This window comes from Rhodnius prolixus, unplaced genomic scaffold (assembly GCF_049639745.1).
Source record: "Rhodnius prolixus isolate KJV_2025 unplaced genomic scaffold, Rpr scaffold_7, whole genome shotgun sequence".
Taxonomy (NCBI): Eukaryota; Metazoa; Arthropoda; class Insecta; order Hemiptera; family Reduviidae; genus Rhodnius; species Rhodnius prolixus.
Window position 1 is genome coordinate 5,263,737 of NW_027411582.1, and position 19,688 is coordinate 5,283,424.

The 19,688-nt window shown below is 30.3% G+C and overlaps 1 long non-coding RNA gene across 3 annotated transcripts; it reads right to left on the reverse strand.

Annotated features, from left to right (window-relative positions):
- Positions 1 to 10,819: 10,819 nt before the first annotated feature.
- Positions 10,820 to 18,275, reverse strand: LOC141446491 (uncharacterized). Of its 3 annotated transcripts, none has more exons than XR_012453746.1 (5): positions 18,095 to 18,275; positions 17,273 to 17,932; positions 12,720 to 12,935; positions 11,576 to 11,707; positions 10,820 to 11,476 (listed from the first exon to the last, which is right to left on the reverse strand). It is a non-coding gene; the product is annotated as an uncharacterized lncRNA (long non-coding RNA). The 3 variants fall into 3 exon arrangements; XR_012453747.1 differs by having other exon boundaries at positions 18,004 to 18,275; XR_012453745.1 differs by lacking the exons at positions 17,273 to 17,932; positions 18,095 to 18,275 and having other exon boundaries at positions 12,720 to 13,558.
- Between the last annotated feature and the right edge of the window lie 1,413 nt (positions 18,276 to 19,688).

Here is a 19,688-nt window from a genome sequence, read left to right on the forward strand (position 1 = left end):
AACTTTTTAGAATCATCCTAGCAACAACTATAATAGTTTGGAAGGAATTTTTTGTTTATACTCTTAAGCTTCTTTTATTGTTGTAAAGGAAATAGTTTAAAAGCGGTTGTTAAAATCTTATAATTTTGTTCCAAAACTCTTGTAAGATCCGCACTCGCACACACCTGTGCTTCATTTACATCCTAAAGGAGTGCCATTCTCAGTAATTCCTTGTATTTTGATGTCTTGCTGTTTTGTGATTTTCTACGCTTCATTGTCAATTTGTAATGCACTTTATTTTACCTAATATGGTTTGTTGGATATTGCTCAATTTAAATGGTAGGAGATTCAAATTTATTTCTGCTTTATTTAGTAATACATAATTACAGCCACTTTTTTTTTTATATATCTTACTATAATACTGATTTTCCTAGGCAGGAAGGCCTTACATTTTAATCCTCAGGGAAATTCATGTTTTGAAAATATTTTCATATACATTTAATAACTTAATGATATTTTTTTCTAAAATTGTCACTTATCTACTGATGCAAAAATTATATATAATATAAAAAACTTATCATTTTGGTTTGAAACTTGGCTTATCACAATCGGAAACATTGCACTTTACAAAAAGAAGTTTCTTTTGTAATTTTTTTTTTAGATTTTCTCTTTTCATTTATGAAAAATACACTTATTTGAAATATTATTCTAATAAATTTTTTTTAGGGCACACTTCTTAGTAGGTAGAGTTAAAGTTATAGTTATTAAGATTCTGTCTCAGTGTTTCAACGTTCATTTTAAGAGTACTGTCATATACTTATGTAAAATTAATTTGTTGCTAATACGAGTAATGCGATTGCAACCTTCCAGTCTTCGTTTAGCCTATTACAGCGACTTTTCCTTCTCTCTTCCTCACTCCCCAAGCTCTAGTGGGCGGTTGGGCGCATTTTGCGGCTTTCCATTCCAACAAAAATACCATTTTATATAAAGTTGATAGAGCACTGAAAGAATTATATAAATACTAGATTTTAACTATCCAAGTTTAGTTAAAATAATATTAATTTTTTGTTTCAGAATTTTTATACCAGCCGCCGTGAGATAAGTTGGAGATGCTGGTTGAAATCTCTGCCTGAGATTTAGTAGGAAGAGGGTATTGCTGATTCTAGTCGGTGTGCAAGCCGTTTGGATTATTGCACAGGTAATAGTTACAAATCAGGCATGTTGTTTAAATAATTCCTTGTTTCAAACTATTCATAATAAATTTTTAAGGTCCCCAACTGTGTTTTCTGATGTTTCTTCGTAAACTACTGTTTCTCATCTTTCTTGGAAACATTTGAATTCCACGTTGGAAAAACGACACTTCTATTGAGGAAATCCAATAGTCGATCCATTTAGTCCCATAGAATCTTTATAAGAATGGAAGTGCTGCATAGCCAGGCCATGTGCCATCGAGCGGAATAAGTAGTAATTCGAAGGGGCAATGTCAGGTCAATAAGACGGACTAGAACTTATTCAAGGTCCGATTTTTCAAAGTGATGGAGAATCGAACAGTAAACTTGTTTGAATTCACCATTGGGTGCGGCCTGCCAATATTAAAAAAAGAAAACCAAAAAAATCATGTCTTTTAGCATAAAAATTATTGTTCCTAAAGAGTCATATCCGTGAAATGTACGTCAGTGATTGCCGACTCTATAGTGCAGTATGTGTTTTGGGAATGTGATAAAATTTATAGGTTTAGAACTGTTGTTACAAAAACAAATAATTGTTATATTTCATAAAACTCGATAAAAAATAAAGCTTGAGTTTAAAGATGCTGATCGTATTCGACTGTTAAAACTGCAATGGCAAGAACTTATTATTTTCGATTGTTGGTCATGGTAGAAATGTATGTAAAATTTACATTCGCGCCAGTGGTTCGGATTTCAACCCCCAGGGATATACATGGTACATATGATCGATGAACGATGACCTAAAGTCGATCATAATCAAAACTATAGTGATGCAGATTTCGAGGTCAACGCACTCCATTGATCTCCAATTAATTGTTTTTGTTTTGTACGGCACGCTGTTATACATAGTTTGTATAAAGTACAAAATAATGTATAATAACAGAGAGAAAGAGAGAGGAGAAACGTACCACCCTGTACTCAGTCCAACTTTACTACAATAGCTATCGGTTGTTCCCGTCTCTGTTGTTACCATTATACTATTACTAGAGTGGCCACTGTACAAAGAATTTGTCAACTGTGTACATACAGTGTTGATAAAAATATCGAACTGTTATAGATCGTCCTAAAGAAACATAAAATACATTTCCTGTTATTTATAATAATAATAATAAGAAAACTAAGTCCTCCAAACAGTCTTCCAATAGATCGCATGGGTATGAAGAATTCATGTTTTTAATTTCACTTTGGTGAAAAATACCTACATTAGGTAATATAAATAACCAGACCAACTTAAATAAAGTGTATATCAAATCAGTAGTAAGTACTTAGTGTACCCCTAACTTGATAGTGTAGTAAATTCATTGATGTTTAAACGAAAAGGGTGAGATTTAATTTTTTCTGTTATACATCTGCATGCATTTTTAGTACACATTATGCATTAAATACATTACATTTAATTTAGTACCTACCATACATCATGTTATAGAAAGTATATCTAGTGTGTGACAGAAAACGTAAATCAGCCTCTCAGTTTAGTGGGCGTAAATTAAAGTTGAAAACGTGGTTAGGTCCGCAGTTTTGGATATCTTTGATTTTATCTGTTGTTGCGCGATATTGCTTGGATCCCTCACTAATTTCGGAAATCAACCATTATAAGAGATAGATTAACCAGTTTAGGTAAAGATTTCGACTTCACTTACGTTATCGTCTCATACTACACTTGCTGACCGAGTGCAAAACGGAAACATAAATGAAATCGAAATTCCAACACCAAACTGATCGATCTACCTTTGATGGTAGATGAAAACCCATTAATTGATTCGACGACGGAGAAATCATTAGTTATTCGAAATATTTTAACTATGTTTTTATTATTATTATTGTTATTAGAGGGCAGTTCGCATCAGTTGAAAATCAGGAAATTTTCCTGCAATTCTATCTGTGTGTTAGATGAAAAGATCCTCCTTTTCCAATGGTTTTTCTTTTTTGTTTCTCGAAATAGATTGACCTTGCGTATACTATCTAGCATTGCTCTTAGTATTAACTGCCTTATACGGAAACATGTGAGTATTCTAGTGAAATTATGAGTAATGTTCACCTTTTCTAATCGTTTTTACTTCAGGTTTTTCAAAACAGATCGACCTTGCTTAAACCATTTAGCCCTGGTCTTAATCAAATACAGAAATCGAAGCGTTCAAGTGTAATTAGAATAAAAATTAAAGATATTAGACATTACGGATGTTTGAAATGATTTGACTATCATATTCATCCATATTTTATTAAACAAAAAAAAAATTATTAATCTTTAAACAAGTAGTAGATTTCAATTATTTTAATTCATAATTTTTACAAATGTTTGACAATTCGTTAATATTTAGTCTACCCTAGTTGTACAATCCAACTACGTATGTCTTAGTTATTAATATAGTGAGTGAATCAGAAATCAAATAGGTTTGTCCAAAACTAGACAAGAATTTAATATTTTACAATTATTTTGTAATTGTGATTCGAAATTCAAGCGTGAATTCGATTGTTCAAATTGGCTACGCCGCTTGACGGATTTTTTCTTATTTTGCCAATAATTTTTCAAACAAAACGTCAAATTAGAGCAACCCAGGGTGTACATTTCACGTCTAGATTAGTTATTAAAACACTAAAGCAGAAATCTCCTTCTTTTCCTTAAAACTTCATGAAATTGACAATTCCTTGTTTATACGTTCATTTCTCAGGCGTAACTTCATGTTAAGGTGTGAACATTCCACCTCCGGCTTAGTAATGAAATGTGTAATGCAGAAATGTCAATTTCTCCAGTCAAACTAGACGAGAATTTCTTTGTTTTTATTAACTTTGCCATCGTAACATTAAATTCGGTTTTCCGTTTGTATTGTATTTTTGTCTTAGTTATTAATGCACTGAAGCTGAAGTAAAATATTTTTCTTTAAAACTATACAACAATTACTTATTTTTCCAATTGCTTTGAAATAGTAATTCTAAATTCAAGTGTGAAGTGGATTGTACAAGCGGGGTCTCTGAACTTGAAGTTATGATTGCAAAATAAAAGTAAAATGAGAAATTTTCGTCTAGTTAACCGGAAAGATGGAGATTTTAAATTTTAGTAAATTACAAAATAAGGAGAAATATTCGACCTTTTCCATCTGTTTTTACTTTTTGTTTTTCAAAATAGATCGGCACAATATGCAGAATCTAGCTTTTAACTTAATAATTACTATCAAATGCGGAAACAGAAGATTCCTGTGAAATTAAGAGAAAAGATATACTCCTTAACTAGACTTGGTCTTAATATTAACTGTCATAAACGAAACGTGTATTCTAGTGTATGACCTATAATGCATTGAGTATTTTTATGTAGAATCGTTCATACACAATTATATACTTTATGAACCAATTTCATAAAGTCTCTGTTTTATAAAAACTGAAGTTTCTTCTCCAGATAGAAATGTAATTATTAGAAATATGCAAACAGAAAGCCATCCACAAAGCTTGAATATACCAGCATATTTGTAAAGTTTTTCTTTATAGATTTTACTAATTTACGCATTTTTTTAATTGATTAGAATCGCATATTCATTCATATTTTACTTAACAATAATTATTTCGCAGTGAAAATGCCATATTTTAAATTTCGTTCCCCCTCCCCGCATAAAATACATTTCTAACTTTTCAGTTCTAAAATATTACTCGCACAGAGTTAAAAAAAAAAAAAATCTTTAAACAAGTAGGGTGAAGGGACCAGTAATTGACATACCAGAAATAAACTGGTATTATAAGGGATATGAGCCGTTTTTAGTGGTGATTCTTTCAATTTCGTTATTGAGAAGCCTTTAGGCAGCAGTTCCAGAAAAATATTAATTATTGGAAGGTTCCTTGGTATCAGTGGAAGGTTATTTGTGTTAAAAGTTCAAAATCAAGGAAAAAACAAGCCGTTGCTAAGGTGGATTGATAAGAAAATAATTTTTCTTTTTTCTTATTTTTCGTTTATTTGTTCATATATTCGTGTGGTTATCAATGTTCTGTTATAATTAGTATTACTTGTAGCTTTAATTTATGTAGTTTTTTTTTTAATTATAAGAAGCATTGAGGATTAAAATGGGGCTGTCAATCACTGGTCCTTGAAACGGCAATCTGCCCAGTAATTGACATGTATGTCAATTACTAGTCCTACAGCTTTTTTGTTTGAGACCAGTGATTGACTTCCAGGGAAAATGATAAGATAGGTTGATAAATTTTATTATAATTAAAAATTCAATACATTGTAAAATAAAATCATTGATAAAAATCGGCAACATAAAATAAATAGTAAAACTTCCAACAAAATATGTTTAAATTAATAAATTAGCAAATGTACGCCTTATTTCAAGAGGGCATGCAGAATGATTATTCTGTACAGAACAACAATGTATGAACAACAAACTGGAATAGTCGAGATCGCCGAACAGTTTCACGAGGCCAACGTGACTGATAAAAACGACGCCCACTTATCGGAGTTAGAAAATCTCTCATTCTCCCTCAGTTTTGGGTCCTTGCCACATTCCAAAGAAGAAAGGGAGGAAATGGCTGAACCATAGAATTCCATCAAATAAAACGGCCAGGGGAAAAATGAAGCTCCCTCAAGAGAAGTACCAGGTGCGAAATTAAACATAAGTGGAGAAGTTGGTGACTTAGTGATGTTACACATTTCTTACTTTTTAATCTAGTTTTTTTTTCATTGATGTTTCATTTATTTATTACTGTTGTAAGTGCGAATGCTTACAACCTGAGGCGGGACGCAATGAACGTGCACAGTGTATTTATACATGAGCCCAAGAGGTAACTCAGTAATAATAAACAACCAAATACTGTTTAGATGCAAAAAATAAGAATGAATTACATTAGGATAGTTTGGTTTCGAAGCAAATGACACTGGCAGCACAGATTGTGGAAAATATTAGCGAAGCGCTCCAAAAGAAGGGAAGCGTAGGAGAAATTTTGTTCACTAGAAAGCACCAACAACTCGAACCCGAGGACGCGTAGATGCCATCAGTAGCAACGTTATAGGCGGAATGGATAAAACAAGGATGTGACCACATAGTCTAATCGGAAGTAGAGAGTTTGGTAAAGTGAGAACCAAAAAAAAAATTCCCAAAAAGAGGTTTAGGTAACAAAATATTTAGCGGAAACTTGAAAGGATAAGAGAGCGGAAGAGTTGAGAGAAAGAGATAAAAGCGAGCCGACAGACATTGTGTACGATCTAACAAGTATGTTAGCTAATATCTCCTTGGTACTATTGAAAGTAAGGGCTGTTATTCAAATTACCTGTCTTGGCTTGGGGACTTAATTAAAACTGTCCAGTAGGACAGTTGTGTAAGGGTTGGTCGTCAAAAACTGTATAAAATAGCGTAATGTTGAAAAATATTAGATTTTTTAGGTTTGCCTATTTAAAAACTGATTGTAATTAATTATGAATAAGACCGATTTTTGTTATAAACCCAATTGAAAAAGTGATTTAGGTGATTTAAGTGATTTAAAAGTGATTTTGAATGCATATCTTATGTCGTTTCATGAATATATTTGTATGTCAATTACTGGTCCCACCCCATGTCAAACACTGGTTCCACCGAAAATTCGGTATGTCAATTACTGGGTCATTGACATACTTCCAAAAAAAATCATTTTTGGTTGACATAAAGATCGAATTTACTGCTTTTAAAATATTAATAAAATAAAATACATCCTACTGGAGCGGTACAATTTTACAACCTACACCTGGAGCCAAAATAACGGAAGTTATTCTACCTTAAACTCGAATTTTTTCTTAAGCAGTCAATTACTGGTCCCTTCACCCTACTAGATTTTAATTATTTTAATTCATAATTTTTACAGATGTTTGACAATTTGTTAATATTTTGGATAACACCACGTAACCTCCTTGACTCAGTCTGCTCAGTTAGTAAGAGCAGTACGGCCTGTGGAAAGCATTGAAGTGGAAATCGCTAACCTAATCTGGTTATTCTACCCCCGACATGGTTGAAAGACCGAAACCGATAAGGGGAATAATACAAATACGTCCTACTACGAACAAAGTTACAAATATTATTACGCACTGTGGACGTAACCTCATTTTCATGAGACTAATTTTTTTTCTTAAGCCTTTACGAAGACCGAAAGTAAGGTTCAAGAAGTGTTAGTTCGAAGTGAAGAAACGAAAACCACAAACCAAGATTCTAAGACGAGGAAGATGAGAACATAAGCTTAATTTGCTTGTAGAACGAGTTAGACCTGAACATGAAATTGACTATGTACTTACATTACATTATCAGTATAACTGAGAAGTCATTAAATCAACAGAGATAGATTTAATAAAAAGGAACCTTATTTAATGATATTAAGTAACCTATGTACCTGTTACCTACAATTGTTTAAGTATTTTGGGAGAATCGTTTCAGGTTTTTGTTATTGTTGTACCTCGTACTTATAATGTAACCAGTGTAAGAAAAATAACAAGATGACAATGTGTATATATCATAAATTTTAGGGCTTGAAAAAGGTGTGAAACATATCGAAACTGGTATTTATAGATGATGGTGATTTCGGCAATCCAGATGAAAAATTAAATGGCTTCGTAGATAGGACTGATAAGAAGTTACTAGCTCTGTATTTCGCTGCTAATGGTTTTTGACTATTTCGTAACAAGAATGAAGAGGGTAGTAGTGCCTACAAGCAGGAGTTGAATGAGAATTACTTACTGAAGTGTTGTGAGAACATGACCTTTCCTTTTGTATCGGCTTCATAAGGTATGTTGCTTATTTTTGTCACTTGGCCCTTTAATTTTTACTTTAATATCCACCAAGCACTCGTTACAATTCAAATACTTTTTCTTAGCTATAATAATTACAAGGTGTTACGATCAATTAGAATGTTGAGTTTTCTACGGATATATTTGTTTTCGATAAATGTTTTTACGAGTGTTCGTGTGTGATGAAAATAAATAATGGAAAATTCAAATTCTGATATTTAGGTTTTATTACCGCTTAAAGTTCATTAAACATTATTTACATATGTGAGATATTTTAAGTTAATGGGGCAGCTTATTCAGTGTAGCGTACCCTTAGTGTCAAATTTCTACCTATTTTCACCATTTCATTTCTATACTCTTCAACCTATCTATTTTCAGATAGCAATGTTTATTAATATTTTTAGCTGTTATTTGAAAATTTTATTTCTATAATAATTTTGTGTCAGTACATATTGTAGTGAAGTTCAGAGTTTGGTAAAACGTAATCGCGATTCACGACTAAATTAGTGACAAACAGATGAACGTCTAATGAAAAGATTTAGGTTTTTAAATTTAGTTTAAAGGCAAAAATCTGTCAAGCTAACTACAAATTTACTGAATCTGATTTTTTGTAATTTCTATTGAACAGCATTTACGATTTCTTGTAAACAACGTACTTTCGCTATATTATTATGACCTAGAGCATGTATTGAAACATTTCTCTCGAAAAATTGGTAAAAACTAAAAAGTCTCTGTAATAAATAAAAGGCTGCTATAGCAGCTGGTATGGAGCAATCTGTACTTAGACAGAAATCATGGGGTAGGTACTTACTACCTTTCCAATTGTCAACGAATTCAGTCTCCACAATCAAAATACTTTAGAAAAATAGTAAATGCTCTTCGGTTCGCATTGATCTTACCATTCATAATGACCTCAAAATCTTTTATCCTCCATCTAGCGAAATCCTTTCTTTGCAAAATTATGTGCATTGTTTTAGTTTAATTACAGTCTCATTTATTTAATTTTATGAATAATATTTCATCAATAGATATTATATGTGTTTCTTTAGCCTTTATGAATTAAATGAAATAATATTGAACAAAATTGAACTTGAAAAATCGTTTATTTTTGTTGACAGACTTAATAAAAAAATGTTTTAATTTTATGGCAGAGCGTAACTTAACTAAAACAAGTTTAGTAAAACAATTGCGACGTTAGGAGTAATTCATGTAAAAATAATTTAATGTTTTACAGTGCTACGAATACGTTTGAAGAATTGATCCGTTTAAAAGGCTAAAATTTCAGCATTTATATTTTATTTATTTCTTAAATTTTTGAAAGAAACAAATGTATCTCAAACTAATTGTTGCGTATTAATTTGTAGTTTCATTGAATAAAATTGTTTTTTATTTCAAGAATAACTATAAACTGTTTATTTCATTGAATAATGATTTCAGATTGAATAGAGCCAATAACAGCAAAACCGTCCATCAACTGAAGTAGAAATGAAAAAGACGTTGAGAAAACATTGATCAAATGGGTATGTACAAAAAACTTTTGTTATGAATCAATTATTTAAAAGAAGGATTATTTAGTATAGGTTAATTGCATGCAGGGGGATAGGTCGCTCTGTCGCTCCCAAACATATCTATCTAGTCTAGTCAACATTCATAGTCGGGAGATGTTGTCGCTTCGACGGTTCTTTCCGCTTTAATATTCTACAAAAATTAGGAAACTAAGTGCAAAATTGGTTGAAAAACAAGTAAGTTCTTAATCTTACATAAAATTGCATCAAGACCAAGTAGATGATCTCCTTTTTGTAGATAACTTGAGTAAATTAAAAAGTATATATTTTTATGTTTATAATGCATTAAGGCTAAGAGCTATACTTGTGGGTTGATATTTCTTATTTGTTTGTTTTTTAAACGCAGATTTGTTTACTTTTTCTTTCTTTTTATTTGTATACTCTCTCTCATAGTTACTCAATTGTGTATAATTATTAGCAAATATATTATAAAATTGTATGTATCATTCTATTGTGTGTTGTATATATATATATAGTAATTGGTAACCGAGACCAACTCTTGCTATGAATTGTACAAAATTTAAAAGCAATAAATAAATAATAATAATAATAAAATTGCATGTGCATGGCTGGAACACCTCAAAGTTCACTGGTTTTCTGTACTCAATGTTTCTATGCAGTATAATAGTATAAATCCCTTTTAGCTCCTACATTTTACTATTCATTTTGTTTCCCTTTCTCTGCTGTCTTTAAGATTAATTATTTATTATTTCACTTAACAAATAAGATGTTTAAAACAATTTTTTCCTTTATAGGTATTAGATAAATTATCAGATTATGCTATTAAAATTATATAAAAAAGATAATTAGATAATATGTTCGGTTTGTTTTATATATGCTCAAGGTCCTTGAGCCCTTTATGCAAATGTTGTTCATTTGTGTGCTGAAATTTTCATCAATCAGGCGATGTTTTCAGAATAAAGAAAAACCTTTCCTTTCTAATAGCTGCCTTTATTTATATTCTTACAGATTTAAAAATGCAATTCAAAATTCTAGCATGCAAGAAAGTTTAAATATTTGCCATCAGGTAACAGTGCTGAAACGTTCCTGTATATATAGATTAGTAGGGGGTAGAGCGATGTGTTCATGACAAAGGTTCTCCCCACCCTTACATATCCCTCTCTTATATAGGCAAAGAGGGAAATGAAAAAGACGTTTAGGAAATTGGTCAAATGAGTAAGTACTATCAACTTTTCTTCTAAATCAATTACTTACAAAATTGCATGTTTGTATCACAATCTTATTTATTAAATGATTTTTTGACTTAAAGTAAAAATAAAAAGTATTATTTAGTAGGAGAATAAATAGAAACCTTTAATTTGAAAAAATAAAATTATTTATTTGCAGAAGATATTTTGTTTTTACATAGATTTCATATTTTACATTCTATTATACAAAAGATATACATATAAATCAATAAAATACAAAAAGAATAGCTTAAAAACGTTTAAAACTAACAGAGAAACTTAGAATAGTAAAGAAATTAAGGTAAACAAAATTAGTTCCAAAAAAATCCGTCAGAGGGCGCCACCAGACAGGTGAAAAAATAGTTCCAGAAATCGCCACCAGGTAGCAGTGCTGTAACCTTCCCTATATATACGGCAACACAGGTAATTCTCGTCAGTACGACTTGAGTAATGCAGGGGGGTAGGTCGCTCTGTCACTCCCAAACATATCTATCTAGTCTAGTCTAACATTCATCACCTCTCTCTCAAAGAATCATGATGTCGGGAGATGTTGTCGCTTCGACATTTGTAACCTTCCCTCTAGGTTTTCTTTTTTACTTCTACCACTCTCTAGACTGTGATGTTGTCGCTTCGACGGCATTATTATTATGAAATTATTTTTTCGAATATTAATTAAAATATTATAAGTTCGACTAAAACTAGTTATATGTGATTGGAAAATAATGCAGAATTCACATGCATCTTTGGTGTTGAATTTTTCAATTAAATTACAACTACATTCAACTAAAAATTAAAGATACAAAAAAAGAATAATTTGTATTAAAAAAATATTAATTCTTGTTGTATCACGATGAACGTAATAAACAATAAGATAAGACTTACCTGGATATCTTCATATTAATGGTCGTGCAGCTGGAAGTATAGGAAGACCCTTAAAACTATATCTCAGGTAAAAGCTGAACTTAACGGGGCTACTATTTCACAAAAAGCCCATTGATGTTAGCACTGCATCAACTGAAAAAATATTACATTAAAAATAATTAGGAGTAATTTGATTCACACTACTTTCACACTACATAAATACATCATTTAAAACGTAGAAGTTATCAGTTAAACTAAGCCTTTTGTCAAAAACATATTTGGAAAATATTCTCTTTAAATTTTTAAAATAAAATTTTATACCATTCAAAATGTGCCTATTACCCGAAGAAACCAAGACACATACTTCTATAACCAAATAAATGAACTTGAACGAAATAAACCTAGAGTTCACATGTTTTAATAAACGGAGTTTTAAGAATCTACTGTTTTTAAACCAATAAAATAGAATTAAATCTTCAAATTTACTTCATTTTAATGTCAATTAGGTTCATTTGTCTAAAGAAAAATATTTTTAAAAAATCTATAACAATTTATGTATACATATTGTATAAAATTAAATAAAGAGTTAAACTAAAGAATTGATCTTTTTTTAAAAACCTAAATCTTTTCATTAGACGTTTATCTATTTGTCACTAATTTAGTCGTGAATCGCGTGAATTAAGTTTTACTAAACTCTGATCTTCACTACAATATGTACTGACACAAAATTATTATAGAAATAAAATTTGCAAATAACAGCTAAAAATATTAATAAACATTGCTATCTGAAAATAGATAGGTTGAAGAGTATAGAAATGAAATGGTGAAAATAGGTAGAAATTTGACACTAAGGGTACGCTACACTGAATAAGCTGCCCCATTAACTTAAAATATCTCACATATGTAAATAATGTTTAATGAACTTTAAGCGGTAATAAAACCTAAATATCAGAATTTGAATTTTCCATTATTGATTTTCATCACACACGAACACTCGTAAAAACATTTATCGAAAACAAATATATCCGTAGAAAACTCAACATTCTAATTGATCGTAACACCTTGTAATTATTATAGCTAAGAAAAAGTATTTGAATTGTAACGAGTGCTTGGTGGATATTAAAGTAAAAATTAAAGGGCCAAGTGACAAAAATAAGCAACATACCTTATGAAGCCGATACAAAAGGAAAGGTCATGTTCTCACAACACTTCAGTAAGTAATTCTCATTCAACTCCTGCTTGTAGGCACTACTACCCTCTTCATTCTTGTTACGAAATAGTCAAAAACCATTAGCAGCGAAATACAGAGCTAGTAACTTCTTATCAGTCCTATCTACGAAGCCATTTAATTTTTCATCTGGATTGCCGAAATCACCATCATCTATAAATACCAGTTTCGATATGTTTCACACCTTTTTCAAGCCCTAAAATTTATGATATATACACATTGTCATCTTGTTATTTTTCTTACACTGGTTACATTATAACTACGAGGTACAACAATAACAAAAACATGAAACGATTCTCCCAAAATACTTAAACAATTGTAGGTAACACGAACATAGGTTACTTAATATCATTAAATAAGGTTCCTTTTTATTAAATCTATCTCTGTTGATTTAATTACTTCTCATTTATACTGTTAATGTAAGTAGTCAATTTCATGTACAGGTCTAACTCGTTCTACAAGCGAATTAAGCTTATCGTACTCATCTCATCTTCCTCATCTTATGGTTTTCGTTACTTCATTTCGATATAGAACTAACACTTCTCGAACTTTACCATCGTAAAGGCTTAAGAATTTACAAATCTCATGAGGATCACGTTATGTCCGCAGTACATAATAATACTTGAAATTTTGTCCACAGTAGGATGTATTTTTATATCCCATATCACTTTCGGACTTTCATCTATCTCAGAGGTAGGATTACCGAATGAATCAAGAAACTTCGACTTCTCTGAAGTTCTTTGGTCGAACTATTCTTAATGACTGAGCAGACTGCATAAGGGAGGTTACGTGATGTTATCCAAAATATTAACGAATTGTCAAACATTTGTAAAAATTATGAATTAAAATAATTGAAATCTAGTACACGTTAAAAAGATTTTTTTTTTTTTAATTCTGTCCGAGTAATATTTTAAAACTGAGAAGTTGGAAATGTATTTTATACGAGGGAGGCGCGAGAATTTAAAACAGGACACATTTGCATTTTTACTGCGAAATAATAATTTTTAAGTAAAATATGAATGAATATGTAAGTCAAATCATTTCAAACATCCGTAATGTATAATATCTTTAATTTTTATTCTAATTACACTGGAACTCTCCGGTTTCTGAATTTATTTGATAGTAATTATTAAGACCAGGGCTAGATTGTGTAAGCTAGGTCGATTTATTTTTAAAACCTGTAGTAAAAACGATTAGAAAAGGTGAGCATTACTTATAATTTCACTAGAATACTCATGTTTCCGTATAAGGCAGTTAAAAATAAGGGCAATGCTAGATTCTATACGCTAGGTCACTCGATTTATAGAAACAAAAAAGAAAAACCTTTGGAAAAAGAGGATCTTTTCTCCTAACTTTACAGTAATGATGCTGCTTCTGGATTTAATAGTCAACCCTAAAGCCAATGCTAGATTGTACTAATTAGGTCGATCTATTTCGAAAAACAAAAAGTAAAAACAGTTGGAAAAGGGAGAATATTTCTCTTAATTTCCCTAGAACACTAATGTTTCCGTGTTTGACAGTTAATATTAAGACCAAGGCTAGATTGTGTAAGCCAGGTGTATCAATTTTGGGAATCAAGAAAGAAAAACCATTGGAAAAAGTGGATCAGTAGTCTTCCTGGGGACAATTTTTCCTATATCCAATGGTATTTACTTCTTGTGTTTCGAAATTGATCGACGCAACATGCACAATCTAGAATTAGCCTTAATATTAACTATTAAATACAGGAGCAGCATCATTCCTGTAGCATTGCCTCATTATTAACTATCTTATACAGAGCCTACAGGATCTCAGTGAACTTGGGATAAAAGTTCAATTTTTTCAATTATTTTTACCATCTTTTTTACAAAAATGATATACTTTACAATTACAATCTAGTATTGGTCTTAATACTTATCATCAAATAGGCAAAATTAGACGACAATTTTGACTTTTCCTATAGCTTTTTACCTCTTACTTTTAAAAAAAGATCGTATCTGCATGTACATTTTACCACTGGCCTTAATAGTGACAATCAAATACAAAACAGAAGTGTTAAAAGTAGAAGACGATTTCTACTTTTTCCAATTGTTTTTACCTCTTGATTTTCAGTATAGATCGACCTAACATGTACAATCTAGGATTGCCTTTAATATTAACTATCAAATGCAGAAACAGCAGCATTACAGTGAAATTAAGAGACTATGTCTACTTTTTCCATTGGTTTTTACCTCTTGTTTCTCAAAACACATCAATCCTAAATTCACCAATTTGAATTGACCTTATTATTAAAATCAAATACAGAAATAGCAGTATTCAGGCGAAATTAGGCAAGAACCTCAACTTTTTTCCAATCGTTTTTACTTCTTGCTGTTGAAAAAAGATCGTACCTACTGTACGATATTGTATCATCAGCCTTAGTAGTAAATATCAAATACGAAACAGGAGTTTTTGAGTGAAATTAGAAGACGATTTCTATTTTTTCCAATAGGTTTTACTCCTTGTTTTTCAAAATAGAACAAACTAATTTGCACAATCTTGCAATGGCTTATCAAACACGGAAACAGCTAGATTCATGTGAAATAAAGAAATAAATTAAACTTTTTCTAATGGATTATACTTTATATTTTTCAAAGTGGATTGAGCCTTCATTTGTAATTTAGCATTTATTATTCACTATCAAATACGAAATCGCTGCATTTCAGTGAAGTTAGGAGACCCTTTCAACTTTTTCCAATAGTTTTTACTTCTTGATTAACAAAAGAGATCGTTCCATTACGTATAATATATCATTAGCCTTTACTATTAACTATCAAATACAAAACAAGAGTGTTCGAGTGAAATTAGAGGACGATTTCTACATATTCCAATGGTATTTGATTCTTGTTTTTCACAACAGATCGTCCCTTGCAATATAAACTAGAATTGCCTTATTATTAACATGTAAATTTTACCATTTGCCATGTACATGTATCTACAAAATATATCTAGTTAATGTAAGTAGAACTTTTTTTATTTGGCTCAGTAAATTTAAATCACAATGTTTAGTTCAATATTAACTTCATTGCAATGATAAATTTTGTAAAGTTTTGTATAGCATAATTCAGAAATACTTCATGTTGAATTGATTCAATTAATTTTATTAATAAATAATAAGTGTATTTTTTGGAAATTTATTTCATTTATTGAACGAAAAGGTTTATCAATTGTTATAGATGTTTTTCTCTAGTTTCTTAATTCAAGGTAAAATTCAAAACGCACAGTAATTTAATTAAACATTTTTGATTTTCAGTTTAACACTGCTGATACTACAGTACTGCTTGCAAAACCGTTCATCAATAGAAGACCAGGTAGGAAAGACGTAAATCATCTATCTAAGAAAATATACCTACAGATTAGATTAGGAATCAGTTAATTGAACAAGTATGTAGTTACTATATTAATGTGCATGTTTACAGTCAGATTTGGGCAAAATTTCTAGACACAGCTTCACTAGACTTAAACTACAGGACTTGTTTCACTCACATTTCATCATATTGACGACTCCTTTCATTCGCAATTATTTAACTTAATTGGTTAAATGTGAGCGAATGTAAGGCTATATAAGTCTTATGAGTCACTAAATGAGTTAAATGCGAGTGAAAGAAGGTCCTATTTAAGTCTCACCAACATGGTTAAATGTGAGTGAAGAGAGGTCCTATATAGGTCTCGTGAGTCACCAGTCGATAGAAGTTTTCCCTAACTCTGTAAAGATTTTATTAAACTTATTGTAAAATAGTTTATAAATTTTAAATAATAAAAAAATAATTAATTAATAATATTGCTTAATAATATTTTCCTTTTAATCTCTTAAATAATAAGAAATTGAAAATAATGAAAAAGATACGAAAAAAGAAAACAAAAAATAGTTATAAAGGCCTCCGAAGTCTAGAAAGAGAAATCTAATGGTTAAAATAGTGATTATTCTGCTACCTAGGAGTGACAGTAGGAACTGCAGTTCATTCGTTTATGACTCTATTGTTTTTATTAATTATTATGTAGCTCAAGCTTTTTTAATTAGGAAATCTAATACAGTTAGATGGCATTATGAATGTGTTAATTATTGATACCAGAAGTAAGCTAAAATAAATTGTTTTACGCTGAGAAAAATGCTAAAATGTTTCTTGCTTGTCGAGTGTGCAACAGTACTGCCAGACTATATAAGGAAGTGATTTTTGCAGGGTGGGAGGGCGGGGTAATATATTTCAAGAACAATTCAAAGCTATATATATATATTTCAAGAATAATTCAAATTTTTGGCTGGACAGACGTATAATATGCATGATTACTAACTTTCATATTTGATATGAAGATTTTTTAAATAATTCTTACAGAAGCATTTTCGTGTATGTTGATGTTAGTGATTTTTAGACGAGACTGACATATGTTACCATTATACCTTTTTCGTATTTGATTGGAATATTTGTTATTATAATTCTTATTTTTGACTAGACAGACATATGTCTTCTTACCTCTTTCATATTTGATGATGTGAGACTAGAGTAGATATGTTTATGGTGACGAGCGACAGAGCGATCTACTCCCCTCCAACACACAAGTCGTACTGAAGAGAAATCTTGACTGTAGTATATAGTTTTAGTGCTACCTGGTGGCAAATATGTGAACTAAAATGTGTTTATATAGTTGACAAGTCCAGTAAGTGCTGCAACCTTGTGGCCATTTTTAAAACTAATTTTTCCTTTTTAATCTTTTACTTTATCCAATAGTTTTTTCTTCTTGATTTTCAAAACAAAACGATCCAACATACACAATCTAGGATTGCCTTTCATATTAACCATCAAATGCAGAAACAGCAGCATTACACTGAAATTAAGAGACTATTTCCACTTTTGTTCTTTTTTATTTTTTTTTTTACAGCAAAAAATTAAACATTTTATTAAAAACAAAGAACATGTAGTTTAAAGCAAAAATTCTAATATTACATTGTGATATACGTGTATACTATATATACATATACTATACAATACAATACAATACAATACTTGTTTTATTAATTTATTCTTCACAAAAATATCCTAGGTCAGATGATTTACGTCTATTTCACTAATTGATAACCACTTCTATTGATAACCAGTTTTGCAGGCAGTACTCCAGAATCTGAGGTTTTTAATCTGAAAATCAACATTATGTACAATCAACAATATTTACGTACATAAAATAATGTTTTTAATGAATTAAGTACCTAGAAAAAAAAAAGAAACTGATTGTGTATTCATAAAAATTAAATAAATATGGATAAATGTAAGTTTAAATCATTTTTTAAAGAACCTAACCCTTTCTTTCAAAGAAAATGAAATATATTTTCTGACGATATAAAATGTTTATCTACGCGGGTGAAGAAAATTTAATAAATAAAGCAAATCATTACTGTTGTTACATGATATAGAGAATATTTGGACTAAACAGAATGACCATTTTACCCCACTGTCTTACCGAACAGTTATTTAGTTAGGAGGTTATTTAAGGTTTATTTTAATAGTATTAACATACATGCCCATGCTACCTACCGGTAATCACTAGAACTAGTTCCTATGTAATTACATCTTTCTAGTTCAAGCTGTTGCCGCTAGATAGCATTGGCATGCCCTTAACACCTCTATTTTTTTCCATACCTAATTTTAAAGTAAGAACATTATATATAGATTTTTTAAAAAGGTTGCCCAATTTCTTTAATTTAATTATAAGGACTTCAATTTCTGATTTATTCTTTGATTTAAATAGAGCAAATACAAAGGAAGCTACAGAATTCACAAACGATTAAACATGGTATCTTTCAATCAAATTGAAACCTTTCAAAGGGGAAGATTTAATTCATCTGATAATAAGTTTTATCTATTCAAGGTAATGAACTAATAAAAGTAAAGCTTACCTGAAAAATAGCCCAATAAGATAGATTGGTTTGATTTTCCTGGAATAATGAAATAGATTGCGAAACACCTCAACTGTTGTGGATGCTGGATTTAAAGGATGGTCCTAAAGAATGACGAACGAAGATATCATTATTAACAATAATAAAAATTACATTAAAATTAACTGAATTATTTATGCCTATGCAATCCTAAGTTAATAACCACATTCAATATTGTAAAATTATTATTACTACAGTTTGTATTGTAGCAATAATGCCTCAACGAATAAACGAATTAAATTTGACCAAGAATTGAAATAATTTCTCCTTGAAAAGTAAGTCTTTTTCAAACAATTAAACCATTCCATTCAATAACTCATTAAACATGGGTTATAACAGCGGAAGACAACACGCTCTATCTGCCTATTTGAGATATTTGACTTAATTGTTGCAAAAAGTTCAGTTTCGAAGAAGTGAAAAGACCAATCGCGTTATATAATTTATCTGAATGTGCAATCTGTTCAGCACTAATCTTTATGACTTAATAATTCACTTCAGTAAACCAATTCGATCACTAAAAAGCCTTAAGATAATAGAGGATCATTAAAAGTGTAAGCACATACAATTTTTTTTTTAATAAACGTACATAAATGTAAGTTCATGTACCTTCTGGATAGTTTGAATTTAGGCAAATCATTACACTTACTAGGTATCTAATCTATTACTGTATACTTTATTATCATTAGATAATACGACATAATATCTTAACTGAGAAACAACATGCTGTAAGCTGGAAACATGTACTTACTGTTGCTGTAGGAGTTAAAATGTGTTACACTGGATAAAGTGTCAACAACCCAGCCATTTGTTTGAATTGAACTAGTTCAGAATTACCATTAGAATGTCGAGTGAACGCTGAGAACAAAATTAAAAATTATATAAACTATTATTTATACAATTGCTTTCATTGTAATTTACAAATATTTAGAAAAAAATTCAATTTTCAATAAGTTAGAATT